Here is a 27,821-nt window from a genome sequence, read left to right as displayed (position 1 = left end):
TCCTCTCGGTTTTTGTTCCTTTTTTCAAAATATTTGTCGTAAATATTTTATTCATTTATTTTCTTCGGAAAATTAATTTTCGTCTCATGTCTGTGTGATGGATCATTTATCGTAGCGTTCAACTTATTCAAATATATCTTGCTTAATCAATTCGGTTTCCATTGTTTAATTTTCTTCTATTATAGATATTTTTTAATTACTTCTATAAATTTAATTCTTTTATTAATTGAATTTTTAAAGTTATTACTTCGTATTTATATTTCATTTAATTAATAAATAAGATAAAGTAGATATTCGATAAGTAAAATAACGGTAATAAGTCCGATTAATTTGTACTTAATTAGCCTTAAATTATTCATCTCTTCAAATATATTCTTGTCTTCCTGTGACTAATAAACGAGTTAAATAATAAATTAACAATAATTCCACATTTATTTTATTCATTTATGTACTTTATTACCTTAAAAATAGTAATATACAAGGTAAAAGATAAATATATATTTGTAATTATCTTAATAAAAATATAATAGAACGACCTGCCTCCCGGCATAATCTTATTATCATGTTATTGATTGTCACTCGATTTCAAAAAATATGTAAGTCAGTTAAAATGCTGACAAAAAACTTGTTATACTTCTGTGGCACTGGTTATTTATCCTTATATAATGGAAAAATAATGATACATAATTATATGTATATGAAAACAATATGATACAAAAATTCAGAAAAGCTTCATATTTTTTTGCTTTATTATATATTAAATATGAAACGTACCCTTCCTGGTTATGTTTACCCTTCCTGTGATGTGGTTAATACTTAAACACCGGTTTAATCGGGTATATTTAAGGTTAATTGAGTTCTTTGTTACCCCCTGACCATAATTCTGTTATCAAAATTAACAGAACGTTCAGGTCTAGCGATTCATGGATCAAAGAAGCTACAGATAAAAACATTTATTCGATCTATGGAATTAATCATTAGATCGAGTAACGTTTGGTCTAGATCCTTTCCTTTGATGAAGACAACCGTGCTAAATAGCCAAAGTCTTATCGTTGGAATTATTCGATCACTTCTTGAAATAAATGATTATTAAGAAAAATTTCGTATAAACGTGTGACTATATGCGATTTTGACTATCGCAATATCAGTTAATGTTTAATCGATTTCACGCCGTGTTAGAAAACTTCGATAAAACCGCTAAGATAACTTCCAGCCGATTTTTTTTTTTTGAGGAGTATATGCTTTATGTAACGTCGGTTTAAAGCGGTATAACGAATCGAGTGATCAGCAATTTCGATAACAACATTCAAAATACTATATTGTCAATGAAACTGTCAGTATCTCCGAGAAGTGTGTCAAGGAGATGATTAATTATATTATTTCGTCCGCTGATACTCCAGCAGAGTAGTATAACTTTAATGGTTTTTCTTATTCTTTTTCATTGTGTTTATATCAGGAAATTTAAATTATTACTCGAAATTGGGTGTATTCTGCATGATAATAAAGTGAAAATAAGTAAATCGTTTAAATTTTTTTATGTTGTTAAGTTTTTGACTTAGTTTTTTTGCTTCTTATTTTTGCTTCCCTCAGTTTACTCTGGAATACTTTACGGTCTCATCGGGATCGGTCTAAATATATTGTGTGTACATCTGTATTTTAAATTATACTTCCATTTTTATAACATTTCCCTATTTTTTTCTCAAAGACGCCTTTCAGAGTATTACTACTTCATTAGATGTAACTTAAATACATTTTTAGAAATTTTAAAATTCTATAGAGATTATTTTTAAAACAATCCACAGAAAAATGTAGTATTTCGAATATTTTTGATAAAAAAAGATAAATGAATTTATCAATGGTGACTGAAATATATTTTTCCTTAGTCTTATTTAAAAATGATACCTCATTTTTACTTCCTTGTACGAAGTAAAGGAAGTATTGTGATCGCGAAAAATTTGGATTTTTAGATTTTGACGGAAATATCCATTTTGACCATCTCTGAAACCAGTTTCGCTAGTTTCGGCGTGACGTCTGTACGTACCTACGTATGTATCTCGCTTAACTAAAAATGATTAGCCGTAAGATATTGAAATTTTGGATTTAGGACTGTTGTAACTTTTAGTTGTGCACCTCCCCTTTTGATTGCAATCGACTGAATCAAAACTACCCAAAATACAAAAACATTATGATTTTGGACTTTTTCTTAACTGCAGTAATAAGCCCTCATTGAGAGCTTTTCAACGATACATCGTAAATGATACTTCTTTTCATTGGTTCTAGAGTTATAGCCAAATAAAGTTTTAATTAATAAAATATTTGGAACTTGCAAGTGGAAGGCACATCGGTTCGTATCAGACTTCATCTCCTTTTTTTTAAAATTTAAATATATTGATTTATAAATAATTATTAATCTCTGATTGTAAAAAAGTTTTAGGATAAATAATAATTTAATAACACAAAAAAAATGAAAAATATTCGAAGTTATAAATGAAATAAAATTTTATCTACCTTTTATTTTAAAAGAATTTGTATATGTAATTTAATAGCCGTACAAGGAAGTCATGTGGTGTCCACATTAGATTTTTTTTTGTATTGAACCCATGTCCGATGAAGTAATACAGAATAGTACGCTATAAAACTATTTAAAAGAAATAACAGGATAAAAAAGGAGAGTATTGTTAGAAATATTTATCATTTATTTTACTAGTAGGATACATTTTCATAAAATATTTATTGATCTTGAATGCAGAATAATTTTTTTTTAGTTGGAAACTATATTTATTTTCACGATTAAAAGTTCTGAACAACGAATTTTTTATACCCAGTACTGTTTATTGTGTTCATTGCAAGGTAATCCCTTCGTGTTGTTTCTTTTTACTTTTATTTATCGTTCCTTGTTGTATCTTACGTTATACGTATTTTACAATCTGTTCCGTTTTTTCTGTTTTGGTGTCTAGAACAAAATTGAATAAAATATGATTTAAAAATCTGCAATAATTTTAATTTTAAGCAATAATGTCCTTCCAAGTTATTTGCCTAAAATATAACTAAAATAAGAATTTCATGCATAAAATAAAACTTATTCATTAATTCTTGAAACTTTTTTTAGGGTGTAATAAATCATGGAAATGAAAAGAATATGAAATAAGGATATATTTTAAATAATTTAGGTTAATTTAATAAAACAATTCTTATAGATTATCGATGTTAAATATTACTAAGATTAGTTCTACTTTCGGATAAGTAGGCAGTAGAAAATTAGCTGTTAATACTGGGTGAATAACGATCGACCAATTCAAAAAAAAAGAAAAGAAAACGGTTTAAAAAAAGAAAGAACAAAAATAATAACAAAAAGAAGAGAAAAAGAGAAGAGAAGGTATTTTCTTTTCATTTTTTCAGAAAAAAAGAGGCGTTTTTCAATAACTTACAAGGAGCATTTTGTTCTAAAACGACCTTTAATTTAAACAGAATAAGCGGTAACACTGAGTAAAACAAAAATGTCAAAGATAAATTTGAAAAATGAAAAATGGAAATAAAACAGAAATTATCAAAAAATTAAATAAAGTAGAAGGTGAATGAAGTGGATTGATTTATCACTGATGTCAGGGACATCTGCAACATAAATTATTACTCATTAAAGTTTAGAAGGCTCAGTTGACGTGAAGGGTGGGAATGGACTGCTGGACCGGCGGGAAAGCACGATCATTATCAACACAAGCACACCCAATAAAATGACTCGCTTTATTCTGCCTATTACGTCTTGTCACATTACACAATAACCCCTCCACTGTATTATAGCAGTCTCAACACTACTTCATAAATACCGGGTAGATAAAAAAAATTTTACCTTTGATGATAAAAAAAAGGAACTGGCTTAACATTTACCTGAATGGATCAAGGGAAATACCTGGATGGAGGAAAAGCTTGATCAGAGCAACATCTCAAAATATACGATTAATTATAAAATCTAGTGGTTAAAAATAAAAGATACTAAATATAAATAATAATAATAATACTAATAAATAATAATAATAACAACTCAGAAGGCTTTAATGAAAATTATTTTAACATATATTTTATAAACACATTAACGGAAATGTAGAAAATTCAGAATTTAAAAACCTTAAAAGTAGTTTTTTCTAATTTATCGAAAAAGTAATATTTTTTCTATAAAAAAAATTAATTTAATTTTAAATAAATTAGTAGGAGGATTTTTTTATAAATTTGATAATTTATTAAAAATAGCCACGTAAGTATAACATCCGTTCCCGTAAGTCGATTTTCTTCAATTACTTGAAAAGAATTATGTTATCTGATGTGGTAAGAAGGGAATATTATTACTTTTTATGAGCGAGTGACTATTAATGAATCGAACTACTCATGTATGTGATTACGCATTCTAAACCTTGACGAATAGTGTTTTACTAATAGTAGGATTCACAGACTCACGATGAACTATAAAATAAATATCACTCGTATTCGAATTTTCTCATAACTTTTTTTTTTATTTTTTTTTTTATGGGCGAAAAACGTTTCGGCGTTATCATCGCCCGAACACGATGTAAGTGTTGTAAAAAATTAAATTTCAAAAATTCACGATTAAAAATTAAATAAAAACGTCCAGAAAACAAAACATGAAATATAAATAAACAAAACAATAGAATAAAAAGAATTAAAACAAAATGAAAACTTAAAGTAGAAATTTAATAACAAAACCAAAATAAATTAAATATTACAAAGACAAAACAAAAAATTCAAACTAAATGTTAAAACATAAAACTACTACAAAAAAAACAAATCGGAAAACAGTATTAAAAAGTCTGTAGAATATTAGCACCTCTGAGAAATAAAAAAACCTGGTCAAAAACTTCTTAATTATTGCCCAAGATTTGACGAAAATTCCTGGGTAATTTAAATTTACTACGCAGGGCCGCATAACATATGCATTCCACAAGAATTCTCATAACCAAAAGGACTTTAATCATAATAGGAAAACAATGAAAATTAAATAATTTTTATATTTTTGAGTCCTTTTGTACTTTGAAGAGAATAGAAACTTATCTAAGATGTTACTTAATTTCACTGTTACATAAACAAAAAAAATTATGCCTGATTGGCTTATTACTTTTACAATTTCATAAATTCAAGGAAAACGCTTTTAAATACTATCTATTTTACACAGTATAATGACTATTATATTATGTAATAGATATATATAGCTTCATAATGAAGAAGGCGGAAAATATGTGTTAGTCGTCGAACCAACCGATTTGTTTTAGTCTTCGTTTTGAGACCAGTTTATGTAAGACTAGTTTTACTTTTATGGCAAGCACACATATACTAAGTAATTATGAACATTTAAAAACGATAAAACAATGGAAAGAAAAAGAGAAGAATATTCAATAAATTTCAAAATAAAAATCGAAGAGATAAAGTACAGCACTCACAGCTGAATTTACACTTAAAATCCAGAACTTGTAACCTTTTTAATTTTCTAATGTCATCCCCGTTGTCTAGGAGATTCAAAGCTAAGTGACTCACGCGATTGTTAAGTCGCAGTTCATACTTTGAACAGAAACGTTGTATTTCCTCTCGGATGTATCCTAAACCTAAATATTCGTGTTTTTCACTGTTTTTTTTTTTACAAACCAAAGTGCCTCTGTTACACACCTCACCAATTTATTTTGAAACCGGTGTATGATTTCGACATTGGGCTTGCTCGCAGTACCCTAAATTTTGATCTCATAGGTACAGATCGGTTTACAATTGTTGAGTATGCCAGAAGCTTATTAGATAAAAATTGAGGACGTCTGCCCAACAACCACAAAATTTCCTTGAACTTCATCTCAAGTTACCTTCTCTTCTCTTTTATATGAACTTTCCATGTTATTCGACGATCGAAGTATTGACCTAAGTACCTCACACTCTTATTTTTCGGATTATAACGCCGTGGGCAGTCACTTCTCCTCATCGTGAATGTCAGGTAGTTGAATTTTGCTTGATTAACGCGTCTCCCCACTTACTCAACCACCTGTTGATAAATCTAGCTCAAATTGTAGGCTATTCAATGTTATAGTTGGGCTGGAATCAACAGCAAGAACAACTGCGTCATCCGCAAAGGAAGCGACAGTAACCTCGTCTGCATTTGGAAGGTCTGCAGTAAAGATGGAGTACAATACGGGTCCCAAGACAGACCCTGAGGAATCCAGGATCAATTGATTTCAAAGAACGTTGACAACTCCTGGTTATATTTCACCTGAGAAAAACGTCCTTGTAAGTAGCTGCGTACAATAAAGTAATAAGGTTCAGGAAGGTTTATCTTCAGTTTGTACAAAAGATCAGGGTGCCACACCTTATCAAAGGCCTGTTGGATATCTAAGAAGGCTGCCGAATAGTGTTTTTTTCTCTTTGCTGATTATATTTATTTGCTGATGAAGGCTTCTGCTGATTACTTTATGAGCCTGTGTGTTTGTTAGATAGTAGAATGTCCACAACGGAAACCAAGAATGGTCAAGAATTACATTTCAATGCTCCAAAATAGACCACAACCAGCCGAAGAAACAATTTTTCGAACACCTTCGATAAAATAGATGTTAGGCTTATTGGCCTGTATGAAGCCACATTATACTAGTTTGCCTAGTTTCGAGACAGTGAATATTGGCCAAGCTATCCACTTCGTTAGGTATGTTTTACGAGCTGTAGCCACAGAATCACTTTGGAAGGTAGCATAAAGAGCATTTTCTTTGTGATTAAAACAAAACTAGAGCTCATCTGTGAGCCCTCTTGATCTCTTCTTGTTCACACGAATAATTTCAACAGTAGAGAAAGGCTTAATAGGAAAACTCGTAGGGATCGGGCTATCTCAGAAAACCAACGATATCTTCCTCACGAGGACTTCGTATTTCAAGCAGTTAACATCGCTCAAATAAGTGGCAAATATTTCATCAGCCTTCTCCTTATCATTATTAGTCTAAGACTCGTAAGAACTTTTTCAAAGAAGGATATGAGGATGGAGGTCGACGGAAGCTATTCGTGGCCCTTCATAAGGAATAATATTCTTTACGTAAATACGATAGGCTTTCATGGTAATACTTAAATGTCTCATTCTTATAGCTTTGCAATAGCCGTTTCAGCTTACGAGCGGTCCTGTTTCTCCTCGGTTCTCCTGTATCGCTGCCACCTTCTCCTGAGTCTCTTTTTTGTAGCAATCAGATCTAACACCTCCTTCGAGGGGCGCGTCTTCTTTCGACCCTCAAGATTAACCTCCGGTGTCGGTCGTAAAGCAGCCTATTATAGGACTGAGGTCAAGTATTGCGTCGCGTTATCGATATCATCAGAGAATGTCAACCAAACACGCACTACTAACTCATCTTCAATCCAGCTACGGAACGAATCACAGTTTGTCCTGTTTTTATGGAGTACTGCTGACACTTCCTTCTTAATTAATACGTGCTGATAGTAAGCAAAAAAGTTGAGTGATCAGATGTCGAATCGAAGTAGTTATCAACTTCGGTGTATATCCGAAGTATACGAAAAAGTCAGAGATCTTAGGATCCGACGGCCAGTCGGTAGGCTGCATTTCGGAGATCACATTCAGAAGGATGCTAATAACGCAGTCCTTCATAGCCCTGCCTCTAGTGAAATTAGTCGAGATCTCCAAAGAGGATGTTTAGCATTCCAATCGGCGCCCACAATAAAACGTGAACCAAGAATTGAGAATAAATGAGAGAAAGTAGCGACAGTCGTCAAATGTGAAGAACAATATAGTGCAATCTGCGTAGTCCAAGCCAATCCTGAATCTCTACTGAGCTCCCCCGTCAGTTGATAATATTTTACAATGTATTTAACTATAACGGTGGTACTTCCGTTAGCTCTCCCATCGGGATGATAATTACAGTAGATAAAATAACCTCAAACACGAAGAAATTCCGATCAGCGAAATGCATTTCCGAAAGCAAGATAATAATATCTAAGGATTCGCTTATCAATAAAGCTTCTAGTTCTTCTCTCCGACTTGCTAGTCTATTAATATTTTACGTTGCAACTCTCACGAACGTAGTCATTAACAGAATTTGGTAATTAATTACTTCTGTAATAAGTCCTATTAGGTTTCCTGTTTGTTGTGTGTAAAAGTATTAACAAAGATTTTCTTTTACAATAAAAAACTGAGATCCAAGCGAAATATTTTTCTTTATTTTATAATGAACTAACGTTGTGAAAGGTGTAGGTGTAAGTCGGTTAAATGCTGGAATTACTATAAATTGTTTTTCAATTTTATGTGTTATTGTCGTCTTCATTGCTTTCAGCGACTACGTTCGTTTATTAAATCAACTGTACTTTCAAGAAAAAGAAATAATTGGCGATTACAACAATAACAAGCTTTATCTTTATATAAAAAGATAAAAGAAAGTATGATTACATCATTATTTAATCCAAAAACAACTTAAATGTTATTTTAATGAGTAATAATATTTTAATATTTAATTATTGTATAGTTAAAATACTGTGCTAATTTTAAAACAAAAAAAAAATTATTTTCTTCTTATATCAAGAATTTTCTAGTATTCAAAACGTGTTCTGCCCACATTTTTCCGATTGAGAAGTTTTTCTGCAGTTTTGACTTCATTTAATTCTTATTAATATTTTTTATTTAAACTTTTTAAAACGCTGATTCTAGTGAAGTTAAGTAAAGGAATGAACTAGCATGGCCAATAAATGAATTGCTGCTCCCACGTAACTAACTGAAAGAACAAAACTTTTCAAATTATTCAATTATCGGAAATGATCAACGTTTTACTTCAATTATTTTAATTTTTTTAATTTTCCCTATTTTAGCTTTAAAAGCCCGTAAAAGCTAAAATAGTCTGTCTTTCTACTAACTATTCTAGGTATATTAAAAAAACCCCACCGGGTTGATATAGTGGTGAACGTGTCTTCGCAAATCAGCTGATTTGGAAGTAAAGAGTTCCAGTGATCAAGTCCTAGTGAAGGCAGTAACTTTTATACGGATTTTAATTCTAGATCGTGGATACCGGTGTTCTTTGGTAGTTGGATTCCAATTAACCATACACCAGAAATGGTCGATTTTAAACTGTACAAGACTACACTTCACTTACACTCATACATATCATCCTCAATCATTCTTTGAAGTAATACCTGACGGTAATTCCTTGGGGGTAATAAGTAAAAGGAAAAAGGAACGATATATTAAAAAGGAAAGTATGGTGATTGTGTCAAAAATGACGTATTGGGTTTTTTGCAAATCTTTACATTTTCACAAAACTATATTTTACGGATTTTCTGTCTCGTTCTGTACTCTGAAGAGAATAGAAAGTTGTATAAGAAGTTACTTAGTTTCGTTTTGTTATATAAACAAAAAATAATAATTAGGTTTGACTGGCTTTATTACTTTTATAATCTCATAAATTCAAGGAAAACGCCTTTAAATACTATTTTACATACTATAATGACTATTATAGTGTGTAATAACTTCATAATTAAGAATGCGCAAATGTGTGTAATTTGTCATGGAACCAGCCAACTAGACTTCGTTGTGAGACCGTGTCTATGTAAAAGTATAGACAAAGATTTCTTTTACAATAAAAACCTGAAATAATTTTACTAGTTCATTTAGATAAAAAACACATATATATACGTATGTGTGCCGCACTGCTTTTTGCCTTATATGTCAGGGTTGACCAAACTGATTTTCTTCAAATGTGACTCAAATATTTCTTCGATAAATGAGGCATCGATCATATTAATTATTTTTTCAGAATTCGTTAGAAAGGAGGTGGAAACAACCAATTTCGATTTTCTTCGAAAACTTTATTGTATTGTATACAAGTTATTATAGTGAAAACTATATTAAAGCAAATTCGTTACATCCAGTGCATATATAAGTAATCAAAGAAAAATGTTTTTCGATAAATCAACCTCCACCTCTTAAAATTGAAATATATGTTTTTTTTTGTTCTTTTGCTCTATCTCCTTTCGGTTTAAATATTTTTCAAAAGTTTCATGAAAATTTATACTTCATATATAAATCTATTAATAATGTCTGCAATTTTTTAAGTTACAAACTCCGGACAAAAAATGTAGAAATTTTTTTATGAAAACTCTCTTTTTTTACCTTTTTTGAAGTGCTAACACCCATTTAGAGAAAACTTTAGAAAATTTGTTAAGCTTAACCTAAATATGAATATTTTTAGAAAACTTTTTCTTAAAATTAATTCAGCCTCTATAAAAAATGTATATTTTGTTTTTGTTTTTTTGCTCTATTTTTTAATTTGTATTATTATTATTATTTTTTGTTGTATTTTTACCCACGACAGAACGAAGACGGTGTATGCGTTTGGGATAAGAGGTTGTGTGTATGTCTGTTACCATTCTCCTCTAAAACTACTGGATCGATTTCGATTTGGTTTCATACATTACATAGGCATCACTTCAGAGAAGGTTCCAAGACATGTTTTACGGTTAGAGGTCACCAGGGGGGCGCTGCAGTAGATGAGTTTCTCTAAAACGACTGGGCCGATTTTGATACAGTTTTTACATTACAAAGGTATCACCTCAGAGCAGGTTCTTAGATTAGTTTTAAGGTTATAAAACGGTAGGGGGCGCTGCAGTAGATATGTTTCTTCAAAACGGCTTTTGAATGTTTCTAAATCTTTCTAATTGCAGCAAGGCTACATTATTGTGTGGAATATTAAATAATTTGCGTTGGACAAGTATACTAAACTTTCATCATCATCAGCCTATAAACGTCCCACTGTTGGGCACAGGCCTACTAATCTTTAAAAAATATAATATAAAAAATAAAATAAAAATTTTAAAAACCCACAGCAAAAAACTTAAAAAAATATGTAATAATTAATTAACAGTATTTTTACTTTATAATCCTCTGTGACATGATATTGTTTTTAAGACAATAAAATTTAAGATTTTGATTGACCGTCGTGCGTGACCCGTAGACTGCATAGATACAAATATATATATAATTATATTTTATGAAAATCTGTTTGTGTAATAAAGAATTAATTTGTTTATTTAAACATAATTATAAAATAGAGTAATGGTATTCTGTAAGAGGTTTTGTATGCTATTCTAATGAAACTGAAGCATATTCGGATGGTCTAAATACTGCAGAGCAACTTCTTGTATAAAATCAATTCTAAAATCTACATTAGAATAAAGATATTAAATATATTCAATTCTACTTCTATTAGTCAGCATAGTGTTTCAAATTGTATATCATCAGTTCCTTTCGCTTTACTTTTGTTAAAGTTTTACTAAATTGTAGTTTAAAGCCATCAGTAAAATCATTGTGTCTTCTTCCAGCACGTTATCACATTGTTTTTCTTCTCCAAGCAGTCCCAAGATCATCTGCAACCTGCCAATCTCTTCTTCTCTATACAACAAAAGTTTCATCCGCATATCTGATACCAGCATATGTTTCCTTCATTTCCCATAAGTTTTCTCTTATTTTTATATTTACTACATGTACCTATCCAGTAATCATATTTTTCTCTACTTCATTACATCACTCTTTAATGATTCTTTAGATTGCTATTTTACATTTTTTTATTAATAAATTCGTTTCATATATTTCTATGCAACATTTGCCTTCAAAATTATGAAAATATTATAAATTTAAAAATTTTTTAAATAGTTTTTTTAACATATAAAATTCATTTTAATTAATTATATTAATAATAGATAAATTTTTGGTATAAGTCAGTTTATTAATTACTACGGCTATTTATTTAAATCTGGCCTGACAACTTAACTAAACATAATTAATTGATAAATTCTAGTAGAGGTCTATCAGCTGCAGGTTACAATAGTATAACAGTAATGAATTGATTTTGATGTCGTAATGGGCAGTGTATGTATGTAACGGTAATTGGAAATGACATTTAACTCGATATAATGATATCAGTTACAACTAAGTTCAACCGGTTTATTAAATTAATATTTTCTACATCTATTTTAAAATATTCCTGTTTGGGCTTACATTTATAATTTAAAATAAATTTTTATTTCATTGATTATATTAATTTATAAATAAATTGAGGACAAATAGAAATAATGAATTTTTAAAAATTAAAAAGAACGTCAATTTAGTGGTGAACAAGCGAGAACACAAATAAAACAAACTTTGTTAGACATTTTACTTCATCCCTCCCCAGTAGAAACTTAATAAATTATTATTATTGAAAATGTGGAAAATTGTTTAAATCTGCTAATAACCTTAACTAACACACTTAAGAAAAACTAAAAAAAAAAATTGAAGTTTCATTACATCCCTAAAAGAAACTTTCTAAATTAATATCTACATTTCGAAAATAATATGCTATTTATATGTTCCCAGTAATAGCGATATAGGTGCTGCATCAGTAAACATTTTGGGGGTGGAGATTTAGAAAATTTCGACTTTTAAGTATTTATTTAACCAAACAAAGAAAATTTGGTATTTTTCAGTTTTTGAGTGCCGAAGAAACACTCAGAAATCCCTTCTGGCCATCATTCTTAGCCACCATCAAAAATTTATCCCATAATATCAGAAAGAAAATATTTTTTCATTTCTGAATGCTAAACAAGCACTCAGAAATTCCTTCCGGGTTTTTTAGTTAATATTTAAACTTTAAATTTTAAAACCTGAATAAATGTTTATTAAAACATGAATTTGGCTCGGATATTTACATACATATAGGACATTGATCCATTAAGTTTTGAATTTAACCAGTCAAGTGAGTGTGTTTATCACCATTGTAAAATTTAAAATTGTGGAGGTATAGTAAGAAATTGATACTCCTTTTAATGATAGTACAACGAGTATATGAGTTGTTTACAGTACTGAAATTTTAAGTCGATCGAACATTGGATAAAAAATTACCTAATTTTTTTACAGATTTTTATTGTTTAATTTCAAAACGGATTATTAAAAATTCATGAAACATAGAAAAAAAATTCCTTTCGGCACGGCGGAAGGAGAAGTAGATTTCACCAGTGCTAAGTAGGGGATAAAAAATATTTCCACCTTAAAGCTAAGAAAAACTTCAAATTTATTCAATAAGACAGCATACGACAAGCCCCATCTTCTTACAATTCCAGCAACATTTTGGTCTCCCTTGTCGTAAGGGTTGGTCGTATTAAAACTTGTTTCAGACAAAGATTTTAGGTAATGTTTAGAGGAGTAACAACCACTTTAAACTGATTCGAAACTGTACCTATTAAGGGAGGTTTTTTTATCTTCGAAATCCCATTTTTTCCACCCCTTGGGCCAATGGTTGGTGATATCAAAAAGCTTTACTGAAATAAGTTTTAGACCCTTATCCGAAGAGTAGTAGGAACTGTAAAAAAATTCGGTATTTTACTTAATAAGAAAGTTATAGCGATATTTTTTTTTGAAAAAGCCTCCCCATTTCCACCCCAATGGTCCGATTTTAGCCATTAAAAATCTCAAACTATATTCTGGGACGAGTTATTTTTAAGGAACAATTTGAAAGTGATTGGCACAAAATTACGGCAGTTATTACAAAAAAACTGATACATATATATATGTATATATAAACTTTTGAGCTGACGGTGGTTTTGGGATCTGGGGGATGTGAAACGCGAAGATATGTCGAAATTTTCCGGAAGTCAAATCATGATACCCATTACAATAGGTAGCTTTCTTATGAAATCTACCGAATATTCGCATATATAAGTTCCAACTTCTGTTATATCGTTGCCTTGACCCGGCAACGGTATATGCCATACCCAAAATATTGTTTTAGATTTTGATTAATATTTTTGAACCGGGGTAACTATTAAGCACCAAATTAAGCTAAAATTTTAATTTTACAGTAAATAACCGGTATTATTTTTAGTTTTATTCCCTCTTTAGATAAATGGTTAGGGTGGTAACCCACTTTATTAATTTTTTTTATCATTAAATAGGCTGTGTATTAAAGCGGAAATTATTAAAAATGTTTCCATGTAAGATTTCACACTACGAAATATTAATTTTTTAAATTCTGTAGCCCCATCAGGTAAAATGGATAAAATAGGAGTTAGATTATTTTTAAATATTTTTTTGTCTAAAATCGATTTCTAAAATCTATTTTACATATGAATTGATCGATTTTAAATAAGAATAATAAAATTACTCATTAGTACGAGTGATTAAAAATCCTATAGCACATTATAAGGGAAATAAAAAGCTGTCAGTGGTAAAGAAAGGAAACTTTCTTTCCGAAGAAAGGAAACCTTTGCCGGCTTTTTTATTCTTTCATAAATTTTCATAATAAAATTGTTTCCAAACAAAATCACCTTGAATTTAGCTGAATAGTTTATTAATATGGTACGATACAACTGAACTATTTATTGCTGCTGCTGACAAAATTAAAACTCCATTTGGATATCCGATATCCAGACCAAAACAAAAAGAAATGAAATTTACCTAACATTCTTACATGGAAATAAATGAATTTTTTGTATGGTTGTATTATAACGTTTTCAGTTACGCAGCTGGAACATGTATCACAATGAGATTCATTATGAAACAAATTTTCATTATGATACAGGTGTTCAACCAACCAAAAGCTTACTATTTTCAACTATTGACCAATCAGAAACGGGTATTATTTTACTTTAACAGAAACGGTTTTACGTTAACAGAGGCTGTGTTTTTACTTTGATTTTAATCCGATTTAGTATTAGCAAGCAGAAGTTAATTTGAAGGTACATCATTAGTATTTAAGTTTCTTACTACACTGTTTAATCTTTTGTTAATTATGTCGGATTCTGAAGAAGAAATGTGTTCATATTCGTTCTGTATGTGTTCATATGTGTTCTTTATTCGAACACCGATCGATATAAAGAAAAGGCAGAAGTGATGACTGATAACCTACTGACACAGAATGTATTATTTAATGTATTTTTTAAAAAACTTAAAAATTATATTCCAATGTATTCTATCACTGACTTAAATCAATAATCCCTAAAATACAGTGTGCAACTATCTATAATGGCCATTAATGCACTCTTGCGAAGTTTACGATACTGGCCAAGTCTCGTGTCGTAACTTACTTCGTACGCTTGGATTAATGGTTATCATTGTAATGGCATAATGTTCTAGTCTTATGAATAAAAAAAAATTAACAATATAATCAAAAAATGTATTAAAAATAAAATTATTAAAGTGTGGGAAAAAATCAATCAAAGGTTAGTTTTGGGAGTATATATTGAATTCCTCCTCCTCTATGAATCATGAGACCTTGCCGTTGGTGAGGGGGCTTGAGTGCTCAGGGATACAGAGTAGCTGGACCGAAGGTGCAACCATATCGGAGAGGTATCTGTTGAGAGCCAGACAAAGGAATGATTCCTGAAAGAGGGCAGCAGCTCTTTTAGTAGTTGTTAGGGGCGTGAGTCAGGACGACTTAAACGGCCGTATCAACATCACTCAGTCCTCTGAGTACTGCGCAGCTGAAAGCAATGGAAAACTACAGCTGCTTTTTTTCCAAGAAAATGTGGCTCTCTGCATTTTCAAATAGCAATAATGGAGGCGCCTTCCTTGGTAAAATAATCCGGAGGTAAAATAGTCCCCCGTTTGGATCTCCGGGTGGGGACTACTAAGGAAGGGGTCACCAGAAAATTAAAAAATAACATTCTACGAGTCGGAGCGTGGAATGTTAGAAGCTTAAAAAAGGTTGGTAGGCTAGAAAATTTAAAAAGGGAAATGGGTAGGACAAATGTGGATATAGTAGGAATTAGTGAGGTTCGGTGGGAAGAGGAAGGCGACTTTTGGTCAGGTGAATTTAGAGTAATTAACTCAGCGTCAAATAATGGGCAGGCAGGAGTAGGTTTCGTGATGAACAAGAAGATAGGGAGGAGAGTGGAGTATTTCAAAACGCATAGCGATAGAATCATTGTAATAAGGATAAAATCAAAACCTAAACCGACAACGATTGTTAACGTCTATATGTCTACAAGCGCCCATGATGATGATGAGGTAGAGTGTGTATACGAAGAGATTGATGAAGCAATTAAACACGTAAAAGGAGATGAAAATTTAATAATAGTTGGAGATTGGAATGCAAGCATTGGAGAAGGCAAGGAAGGAAATATAGTGGGTGAATACGGGCTGCGCAAAAGGAATGAAAGAGGGGACCGACTTATAAAGTTTTGCACGAAGTATAATTTAGTAATTGCCAACACCCAATTTAAAAATCATAATAGAAGAATATACACTTGGAAAAAGCCAGGCGATACTGCAAGGTATCAGATAGATTATATCATGGTTAAGCAAAGATTTAGAAATCAACTCGTTGACTGCAAAACTTACCCTGGAGCAGACATTGATAGCGACCATAATTTGGTAATAATGAAATGTAGATTGGGGTTTAAAAACCTGAAGAAAAGTTGTCAGATGAATCGGTGGAATTTAGAGAAGCTTGAGGAAGAGGAGGTAAAGAAGATTTTTGAGGAGGACATCGCAAGAGGTCTGAGTAAAAAAGATAAGGTAGAAAATGTAGAAGAAGAATGGGAGAATGTTAAAAAGGAAATTCTTAAATCAGCAGAAGCAAACTTAGGCGGAATAAAGAGAACTGGTAGAAAACCTTGGGTTTCAGACGATATATTGCAGCTGATGGATGAACGTAGAAAATATAAGAATGCTAGTGGTGAAGAAAGTAAAAGGAACTATCGGCAATTAAGAAATGCTATAAACAGGAAGTGCAAACTGGTGAAAGAAGAGTGGATTAAAGAAAAGTGTTCAGAAGTGGAAAGAGAAATGAACATTGGTAAAATAGACGGAGCATACAGGAAAGTTAAGGAAAATTTTGGGGTACATAAATTAAAATGTAATAATGTGTTAAACAAAGATACAATATATAATAACCAATATATAACCAATAATAATACGAACCAATATATAATACGAAAGGTAAAGTCGATAGATGGGTGGAATATATTGAAGAGTTATACGGAGGAAATGAATTAGAAAATGGTGTTATAGAGGAAGAAGAGGAAGTTGAGGAGGATGAAATGGGAGAAACAATACTGAGATCTGAATTTAAGAGAGCATTAAAAGATTTAAATGGCAGAAAGGCTCCTGGAATAGACGGAATACCTGTAGAATTACTGCGCAGTGCAGGTGAGGAAGCGATTGATAGATTATACAAACTGGTGTGTAATATTTATGAAAATGGGGAATTTCCATCAGACTTCAAAAAAAGTGTTATAGTTATGATACCAAAGAAAGCAAGGTCAGATAAATGTGAAGAATACAAAACAATTAGTTTAACTAGTCATGCATCAAAAATCTTAACTAGAATTTTATACAGAAGAATTGAGAGGAGAGTGGAAGAAGTGTTAGGAGAAGACCAATTTGGTTTCAGGAAAAGTATAGGGACAAGGGAAGCAATTTTAGGCCTCAGATTAATAGTAGAAGGAAGATTAAAGAAAAACAAACCCACATACTTGGCGTTTATAGACCTAGAAAAGGCTTTCGATAACGTAGACTGGAATAAAATGTTCAGCATTTTAAAAAAAGTTAGGGTTCAAATACAGAGATAGAAGAACAATTGCTAACATGTACAGGAACCAAACAGCAACAATAACAATTGAAGAACATAAGAAAGAAGCCCTAATAAGAAAGGGAGTCCGACAAGGATGTTCCCTATCGCCGTTACTTTTTAATCTTTACATGGAACTAGCAGTTAATGATGTTAAAGAACAATTTAGATTCGGAGTAACAGTACAAGGTGAAAAGATAAAGATGCTACGATTTGCTGATGATATAGTAATTCTAGCCGAGAGTAAAAAGGATTTAGAAGAAACAATGAACGGCATAGATGAAGTCCTACGCAAAAACTATCGCATGAAAATAAACAAGAAGAAAACAAAAGTAATGAAATGTAGTAGAAATAACAAAGATGGACCACTGAATGTGAAAATAGGAGGAGAAAAGATTATGAACGTAGAAGAATTTTGTTATTTGGGAAGTAAAATTACTAAAGATGGACGAAGCAGGAGCGATATAAAATGCCGAATAGCACAAGCTAAACGAGCCTTCAGTAAGAAATATAATTTGTTTACATCAAAAATTAATTTAAATGTCAGGAAAAGATTTTTGAAAGTGTATGTTTGGAGTGTCGCTTTATATGGAAGTGAAACTTGGACAATCGGAGTATCTGAGAAGAAAATATTAGAAGCTTTTGAAATGTGGTGCTATAGGAGAATGTTAGAAATCAGATGGGTGGATAAAGTGACAAATGAAGAGGTATTGCGGCAAATAGATGAAGAAAGTAGCATTTGGAAAAATATAGTTAAAAGAAGAGACAGACTTATAGGCCACATACTAAGGCATCCTGGAATAGTCGCTTTAATATTGGAAGGACAGGTAGAAGGGAAAAATTGTGTAGGCAGGCCACGTTTGGAGTATGTAAAACAAATTGTTAGGGATGTAGGATGTAGAGGGTATACTGAAATGAAACGACTAGATAGGGAATCTTGGAGAGCTGCATCAAACCAGTCAAATGACTGAAGACAAAAAAAAAAAATATTGAATTCAATTTTTACTTTTTTGTACGAAGTAAAGGAAGTATTGTAATCGTGAAAAATTACGGTTTTCAGATTTCAACTGAAATATCCATCTACACTATCCCTAAATCCATTTTGACTAGTTTTGGCGTGACGTCTGTGCATACGTATGTATCTCACATAACTCAAAAACGATTAGCCGTAGGATATTGAAATTTTGGATTTAGGACTGTTGTATCATCTAGTTATGCACCTCTCCTTTTCATTGCAAACGAATTGACCAAAAATGTCCAAAAAAGCCCAAAATCAAAAATAAATTAGATTTTAATTTTTTTTTCTTAATGTTTTTTTTTTAACTATTCATTTTTATTTTATTTTAATTATATATTTTTTACTATATTGATTTATTAATAACTATTAAACTGTAACTACAAAAAATTTTACAATAAATAATAATTCAATAATAACAATAAAAAAAAAAATTATGGAGAAAAATCAGAAGTTATTATTGAAGTAAAATTTTGTGTACTTTTAAGAATGTGTATATGTAAGTGTAATTTAATAGGCGTGCAAAGAAGTCATGTGGTGTCCACATCAGATATTTAATTAAGCTCTTTATGAGACATATATATATATATATATATATAAAGGAATTTCTAAAGTTTTACTGGAGGAAAATCAGAAAGGAGTTTATTTTTATAGTACATTTAAAAAATTCCAGATAGTAATTTTTTATGTCGATTAATTGCTGTGAATTAATTATTTTTACTATTAATCCGAAAGAAATAGTTTTTTGGTTTACATTATCTATTGTCGCATTTCTTATATATCTTCATTCAAGTAAAGCATTTAAAATATGACAGTCACCAGTCAAAGTTTCTTTTTCTAAGTGTAATAATGTAACTACATTCAGCTACATTATCTATTGTTGCATTTCTTATATATCTTCATTCAAGTAAAGCATTTAAAATATGACAGTCACCAGTCAAAGTTTCTTTTTCTAAGTGTAATAATGTAACTACATTCAGCCTCTGGGATGAACAAAGTTAAGATATTCATGATCTCTTCAGTAAAAAAGACAGCGAGAAACTGCGTCACCTCACAATTTCCTTTATAAACCTAACATGGGATGTTTTTTTTCTAATAGCTTATTGTTGCTTAAAATATAATATTATTCATAAACATAATCCCTGCTGAATTGAATCATTGTATATTGTTTCAAATTAGGTCAGATTAAAATAAGTACAGAGGAGATATGATTTTGAAAGCAGCGGATTAATTGTATAATACTCATTATCAATTGTTGAATTTGAATCCGGGAGGAGGGAAATAATTATTTTACGCAGGTAAATTAATTTTTGTCATTTAAATGTATTATGAAAGCAAGGTGTGGGCTAATCGATTTTAATTGTAAGCCGTGGGATTCAGGGATGTAAATGTATACTGCTCTTTATCTAATACAGAAGAGCAAGAGAATATTTTTATTTTTTTTTTGCTCGATGCTCTTTCCTCGCTGAGTGAAGGAGTCGCTGGTTAGGTTCAATCGAGTTGGCACGTGATTTATTTATAGAATTTTTGAAAGGAAAAACTGGGATAAGCTGTCGCATAGTATTACAGATGAAAATTAGAAGAAATATTTTACGTTTTTAGTTTCAATATTGATGTCGATGTTTCAAATTAATTTCTGCCTGAGTCCCGATTGTTTTGTTTTTTTTTATCTCTCCTCCCCCGGGCCGGATCGCCATGGCAGGTCAGGTCTACCGGTGGCTCTTTTGAGATTTTTTATTCACTATTTTGTCCTTTACGGAACCACATCATACCTACAAGTCGTGATGTGGCCCCAGGATCTTTTGTAATACTCTCTTATCCTAACAACATACCCCATGGAGTCCTCAGCAGATCATCGAAACCAGCACACCTAAGCATGCTGGCTCTCACCGCTGAGGCTGTCCACCCAACCTAACATACTAATAACCCAACCTTTTTTCATCTACATTCATTTGTGTTAACACTGTCTTTATGTATTCAGCAACCTTCCTCCAATTTTCCTCACTGCTAAGCATGAAGTCCATAGTCTCTTTCGGTGTTTTTCCATGAATACCCACGTCATGTCTTTGCCTTAGCCATTTATTAGATATTAAAAAGCTATGTTCAGAATCGTCATTTTCCTCGCAATATATGCACGTGGGCTCATTCCTTTTTCCCACCTTATGGAGATAACCATTGAAACACCCATGTTCCGTCATGAACTGGGTGATCCAATAATCCGTTTCTCCATGCCGCCTGTTAATCCATCCTAATATATTGAGAATTAGAGTTCTTGTCCATCCAGCCACTCCAGCCTCCACCGATCTTTCCTGCCAGATTCTATAGATGTCTTCCCTGATTTCATTTTCTGCTCTCCCTAAAAACCTGTCAGTTCTGTACCTGGCTATGAGGTCGATAGGAAGCGTTCCCGAAAGCACACAGAGGGCCTCGTAAGATACAGTTCTGTAGGCAGATACCACGCCTAGTAGTATCCCCCTGTGTGCCCTCTTCAACCTGCCCCTATTTCTACTGATGGTCAGAGCACAACTGACCATTGTTTTATGTTAAGGTGGATGAACTTAACTCTATTGAAGATAATATTTTTGAATGATTAAAAAGTAAATGTAATTGGTAAATTGTAAATGAAAAATAAAAATAAATGTAGTTTCTTAATTTTACTATATTCAGTTCCTCGTTAAATTATGTTATAGTAATGGATTATGTTAAAATTTTCTCAATATTTCATATTTCTGCTAGGTTTATCATAATCGATTTGAGGGTTTTTTTCTTTCCTGCCTAGCATTGTCACTCTAACATTCGTAGTTGACGCGTTTTGGAATACCTTCATTCTCAAAACTATTTTTAACACTCGTGGGTGCTACATTTGAGGACTGAAAGCAGTTTTGAGAATGGAGGTACTCCGAAACGCGTCAACTGCGAATATTAGGATGACAATGCTTAGAAGGGCAGAAAATAGTCAAATCAATTGTGTTAAATATGAATACATAAATAAATCTACCTTTACAATAAATCTTATTACTTTTTTAAATTAGTTCTAATCTTGTTTAATTTTATGTATTTTTTTTTTTTATTGACTTTTGTTATTTATAATAAACTATCGGACCTGGCAATGCTTCGGGTGTTGCTAGATTTGAGTAGATTAAATGAACACAATTGAAAGTTTAATAAAGCATTAACAAAATGAACATTACGGAACTTCACAAAATTTAACTTTTCTCTTTTTCCCTTTCTCCCTTTTACTCTTTCTCACTTTTCCCTAACCTTTCTCCTCTTTCCCCATTTTCATTAACACGGTCCCTTTCCCCTTTCCCGTTCCCCCTTTTCCCTCTATTTTCCTTTTCTTCCCCTTTCCCTTTCCCCTATTTCCTTTTCCCTTTCATATTTATCTCTTCCTCTTTCCTCCTTTTCTCTTTTTCTTTTTTGTCCTTTCCCCTTTCCATTTCCTTTTCCCCGTTTTCCTCTTTTTTTCTTTTTTCCATTTTTCCCTTCTTCTCTTTTTACCTTCTTCCCTTTTACCATTTTCAATTTTTCCTTTACCGATTTTTCCCTTTCTCTCTTTTCCCCGCTTGTAAATTGGTCAGTAGTTTTTTAGTCTATAGCGGACACATATATCGGAAACACTGAAATGGAATCGTAAAATATTTAGTATAGCGAATGTTGCTTTTATGTCAAACAGATAGTGTTGTTTTTGAAAAAAAGCATATTTTTTAACTGTTACAGGTGTGACATCTTAGGTATATAAATAGTAGGTATATAAAAACAGGCGCGTATTCGAATGCAACGTTTTGTCAAATTTACAAAGCAATCCGTGAAGAACTTTCGGAGATTTAAGATTTTCAACAAATGAACATTTACATTTGCATTTATGTAGGTTTGATATTTTTTTTATTAAATAGGATTGTTTCTTCCTATAAAGATAATTATAGCATGATAATATTAGCAATAACAATGTTATTTTGTATTATTATTAGTTATTATTTTTGTATTAAGTAATATTTACTTCTGTTTATTATTCTTATAAGATTACTAAGTAGTGTTCTTGTTTTCAATGAGTACATTTTATCTTAATACTTCACTTTCCAGTTGACGATTTTTAAATAACCTGTAGAATATGTGCTAATGTTGCAAATGTTGTGAATTACTGTATATATTGTGATTATTTTTGTAAATAATGTATTATAAAACAAAATATTGAAATGAAGCATTATTATTGTACTATTAGTGCATTATTTCAAAATAGAAATGAGTACATTAATAATAATAATTAATATACATTAATAATTGATTATTTGTCGTTTTAATCTATTTGGCCTAGTTTTTCTTATGACTGTAACGTATGTAAAACACCTGAGACCAGATAAACTAATCAGAGTTGATTTCTCTGAAAGTAATTATGTTCACTTTATACTCAATCCCTGATATGATCGGTAACATGTTAGTCTGAATAAAGACTCCATTTTGGTGGGTTTGTATTGTAGATATTCAACTGTATATTTGATTCAGCGAAAAAAGCAATAAGCACTCAATTTCCTTAACATAATTGATATAGGGTGCTTGTTATTTTTACTTCTTTGTACGAAGTAAAGGAAGTATTGTGATCGCGAACAATTACGATTTTCAGATTTCAACGAAAATATCCATTTTGACCATTCTTAAATGCATTTTGACTAGTTTTGGCGTGACGTCTGTACGTACGTATGTATCTTGCATAACTCAAAAACGATTAGCCGTAGGATGCTGAAATTTTGAATTTAAGACTGTTGTAACATCTAGTTGTGGACCTCCCCTTTTGATTGCAACCGACTGGACCAAGCGTCCAAAAAAAGAGATCAAATTCCAAAAAAATTTGTTTTTGAACTTTTTCTTAACTGCAGTAATAAGCCGTTATTGAGAGCTTTTCAACGATGTATCATAACAGGTACTTATTTTCATTGGTTCTAGAGTTATAACCGAATAAAATTTAATTAATGAAATATTTGAATCTCACACATCGGTTCGAATGACTTCATCTCATTTTTTTTTTAACTTTTTTTAATTTAAATATATTGATTTATTAATAATTATTAACCTCTGATTGTAGAAAGATTTTTATAATAAATAATAATTCAATAATAACAATAAAAAAATGAAAAAATATATGATGTTATTAATGAAATAACATTTTATGTACTTTTAATTTTAAAAAATGTGTATATGTAATATCATAGGCCTACAAGGAACTCATGTCGTGTCCACATCAGACTTTTTAAAATGGTTATATCATTTTAAGGAGTGTTTTTTGTCTCGGTTCATTTCTCCTACAACCATTATGGTCATGTCTAGTATAGTCATGTCTGTGTGCAAATTAAAGTTTTTCTATTGAATTTAAGATATTTAAAATTATAAATCGAATACATTATACGTTTTAAAATCATAATTTCTCAGTTTTTTCTTCATGTAATTACTGTTTTTAATAAATATTTATATGTCATAAAAGTTAAATCAATTAAATGATATTAATTAGGTATGATTTTATTAGTTATGGTATTAATTAGGTATATTTCAACTACGTACAATGAAGTATAGGTTTTCGTAAATTGTACCTTAAAAAAGTGAAACTCCTTCAGTAAAGATTATTTATACTATTTAATCGTTTCATACAATAGAATGTGCTAACTTTCAGATCGTATACTTCATGGATCATAGGTTTTCTCCTAGTTCATAAAATGTAGCGAGAGTAGTTAAGCAATGAACTCTTCTTCGAAAGAGGTGACGTAATAAATTTTATATCGGACGAAACGGCAGGAATTAACGTCTGTAACAGAAACCTAGACGAAGGGTACTGTAGGTGGAACGTTTCGTAAAGCGTTTAAAAGCCGTTCATAATAAAGCAATAAATCGTGAGAAATGATATTGTTATGGCTGTCTTGGACAGCGTTGCGGTTTAGCAAGGGCTGAACAGTACCCTCGTCCTTTTCTACGGCTACCCCTTACCGCTCCCTTCCACTTATTAATGAAACGATCATAGGCCGGGCCTTTGTCTACACTACACTATACCGAATCGAGCTATAAATTGCATCGCTTGGACATACACTCGTACGCACAATCACACATTATTTACGATCGTAGTATACGTAAGCGCACGGTTGCACCCAAACGTTAGTCCTTTTTTTATGTTGCGATCTTATTTTATTTTAATCTTGTTAGAAATATACTTTTGTACTCGATAACCGATTACATTTACCTCACTTTTTTTTATAAAATGCAAAAATACAAAGTAGAAAAATGAAACAAGAGATTTTTACCCCTAAACTTTCAATATGTACATTTCTTTTTGTTGTATTTTAATGGTTTCAGTTGTACACAAGTTCTGTAATTTGTATATATAAAAGTTTGGTGACCGATTTGACGATCAATTATCAACAGACATCGTCGGACGTAGCTGTTAATTTGGGACCAACGGACGTCTACCCACGTTAATTTATTTTCACTATAAGAGTTTATTTATAAACAAAATTATAATTATGGATAAACTAATCTTTAAAAATCGTTTAAAATTAAATTAAAATTTAAAACTAAATGTTCCTTACAATCGTTGAACAATAATCATCAATACATGGGAAATCAGTAGAATTATTAGGTAATATATTACCTAATATAATATAATATATTACAGGTAATATTTTGCCTGTTTACCGATAATAATTTTATATTATTGAAAATATGCTTATATTTTTAATTTTTTTTAACGATTTTTAAAAATTTTCTCTATTTTAATGACTTTTTTTTATTAAAAAAATAATAATGCTTTAAAAATTTACTGTTTGCTTTAATCTGTAAAAAATAATATATTAATTATGATAATAACCAGATATTCTAGATTTAGAACTGTAATACGAGATTTCAAAAAATAATTGAGGGAAATTTTATAACATTTGATGATTTCATTGCTTTTGTTTTAACTTTTATTTTTTGAACAATTTCCAATTGTTGTTAAATTATATGAGGGTGTATGAAATTTATTAACATATAAACGTACACGGTTTGTTCTCTTATAATCAGAAAATCCCGGCAGTTATCCAAGATCAAGAGCATAAATCATAAAACAAAAAGCGTTGAAGCCTTTTTCATTGAAACCTGTTTTTTTAAGAGGGAGACCTCTTTCTAAACGATATCATCTGAGAATATGAAATTTTTTTTGTTACTTATTTAAATAATAGATAAAACAAATAAGACAAGCTTTCAGGCTTATATTTTATTCATTTAATTATGAATATTACAATTGAATTTTTTACGGTACAGTATCTGCAGTACTTTAATTTGAATTTTTAACATCAATCAAATATTCAAATATTATTTAAATTATGCTACGTTGTAAATCCACTCGTATCATGTTTATTCGGTTTTATTTGAAACCGGTTATATGTTTACTCTTAAAAAAAGTATTCATAACTTCATATATTATCTGATCTCGCAAATCCTCTTAGACGTATGACAACTGATTATTTAAAAAAAATTGTGTATCGAAATCGATTATTTTTGTATATGTTCCAACAAATAATTCGGCTATTGTCTACAGTAGGACGTTGATTTTAGTCCATGTATGCATTTGGGAAGTATTTTTCACTTCTTAGGGTAATTTCTTTCGATTTTAAGATTACTGTGTATTACTTTGTTTATGACATACCTCGCGAGAGTAGAAAATCTTAAACATTTTGAGTAAATCTTAAACATTTTAGAGTAAAATCTTAAACATTTTGAATGAAAACCGTTGAATATTTTGAACTTTGATGAACCAGCTAGTTCCGAAAGTTGTATTTCTTACTTCCTCGTAGGTTTTAATATTGTTGCGAATTAGTGGCTCGACCAGAATATTGAGAAACTAGCAAGCAAACTAAAAATTTGTTGAAAAAACAATTTATTACTCTAAAAACACAGAAAATAAAATAAATAATAATGAATATATGACATAAAAGATAGTAATGCAAATAAGAACAAGATTTATTTAAACGCAGTTAAATTATAAAAACCAGAACAGTATATTATAGTAAAAAACGTTATAATGACCAATAAAACCTGGTATTACATTAACAGCAAGATAACATTAGGAAAGTCTAAAGCTCATACAATTAAATTCTCTGCAAATACACAACTGCAAATACTGCAACAGTAGAATTAATAATTTATTTTTACTATTTAAAAAAGAAACTAATATGCACATTATGAATGAATTTAATACTGTCACTTTCACTACCGTTTACCAATAACGCATCGAAAACCTTCCTGCATTCAACCACTGTACACAATGGAATGCTTATGATGTACTCCTCACTCATTGTTATTAAACGTTTACTGATATCGCCGTCACCGCAACTGCGACGAACACGGTCTCGTAGCACTACTTGCTTAACTATTCACTGATTCCGCTGGTCCTGACAGTATTTATATCCGCTGGCCTACAGAACCAGTACCCGCCCATTCCTTAACTGTTGAAGCATAATAATTTTCCGATAAATTCTTATTCCGGTCCGGTAACCGAACGTTCTAAAAGAAGAGGTTAAGAACGTTCTAAAAGAACCAAATGTTCTGAACGAACAGATTGTTAAATAGACCTGTCGCCCTGAGAAAAAGATCCCTTTTTGTTCCTTCTCGATTCCTTTCATTATTATTTTCTCATTTTTTCTTCTTAATTGGAAAGAATACGTTACCCTAATCCGTTATACTAGTCCTGTTACAACATGTTTTATTTGCTAGAAAGTTATTTTTTCGAGAGCTGCTATTTATTACCAATAGTTCAAAATAACTCACACGTTTTAAATAAATACCCTTTTTATTTTTACACGCTAAATTTCCGAATATTTCTCTTTCTTTAACTGTAGAATACTGATTTAATTCAATGTTAAAATCGGGTATGTAAATACTTATCTTCAGTGACCTTAAATTACCATTATCGATACTCTAGTTGGTTATTATTAAAATAAGTTTTCTAGTTTTTTGAAGTAAGAGTCAGTAATGAAAAAGATAAACATAAAATAATGAAAGAAGTAAACATATAAAATGTAGCCGTGCGCCTCAAGAATATTGATAGGTCTATCTGTATTGACGTCCCTTACTTTGCCTCCCGAAATCAGTAATAGTAAATCAGTAAATCACAGCTACGTATCTAGTATCGCAACTTCAATTAAGAAACTGGATATGAATTATAATTATGGATAGAAATGTGCATTTTTTTTTTACCTCCGGGACCACCGTTAGGTATTGCT

The sequence above is a fragment of the Lycorma delicatula genome, chromosome 5 (assembly GCF_047948215.1).
Source record: "Lycorma delicatula isolate Av1 chromosome 5, ASM4794821v1, whole genome shotgun sequence".
NCBI lineage: Eukaryota > Metazoa > Arthropoda > Insecta > Hemiptera > Fulgoridae > Lycorma > Lycorma delicatula.
Note: the sequence above shows the minus strand (reverse complement) of the source record.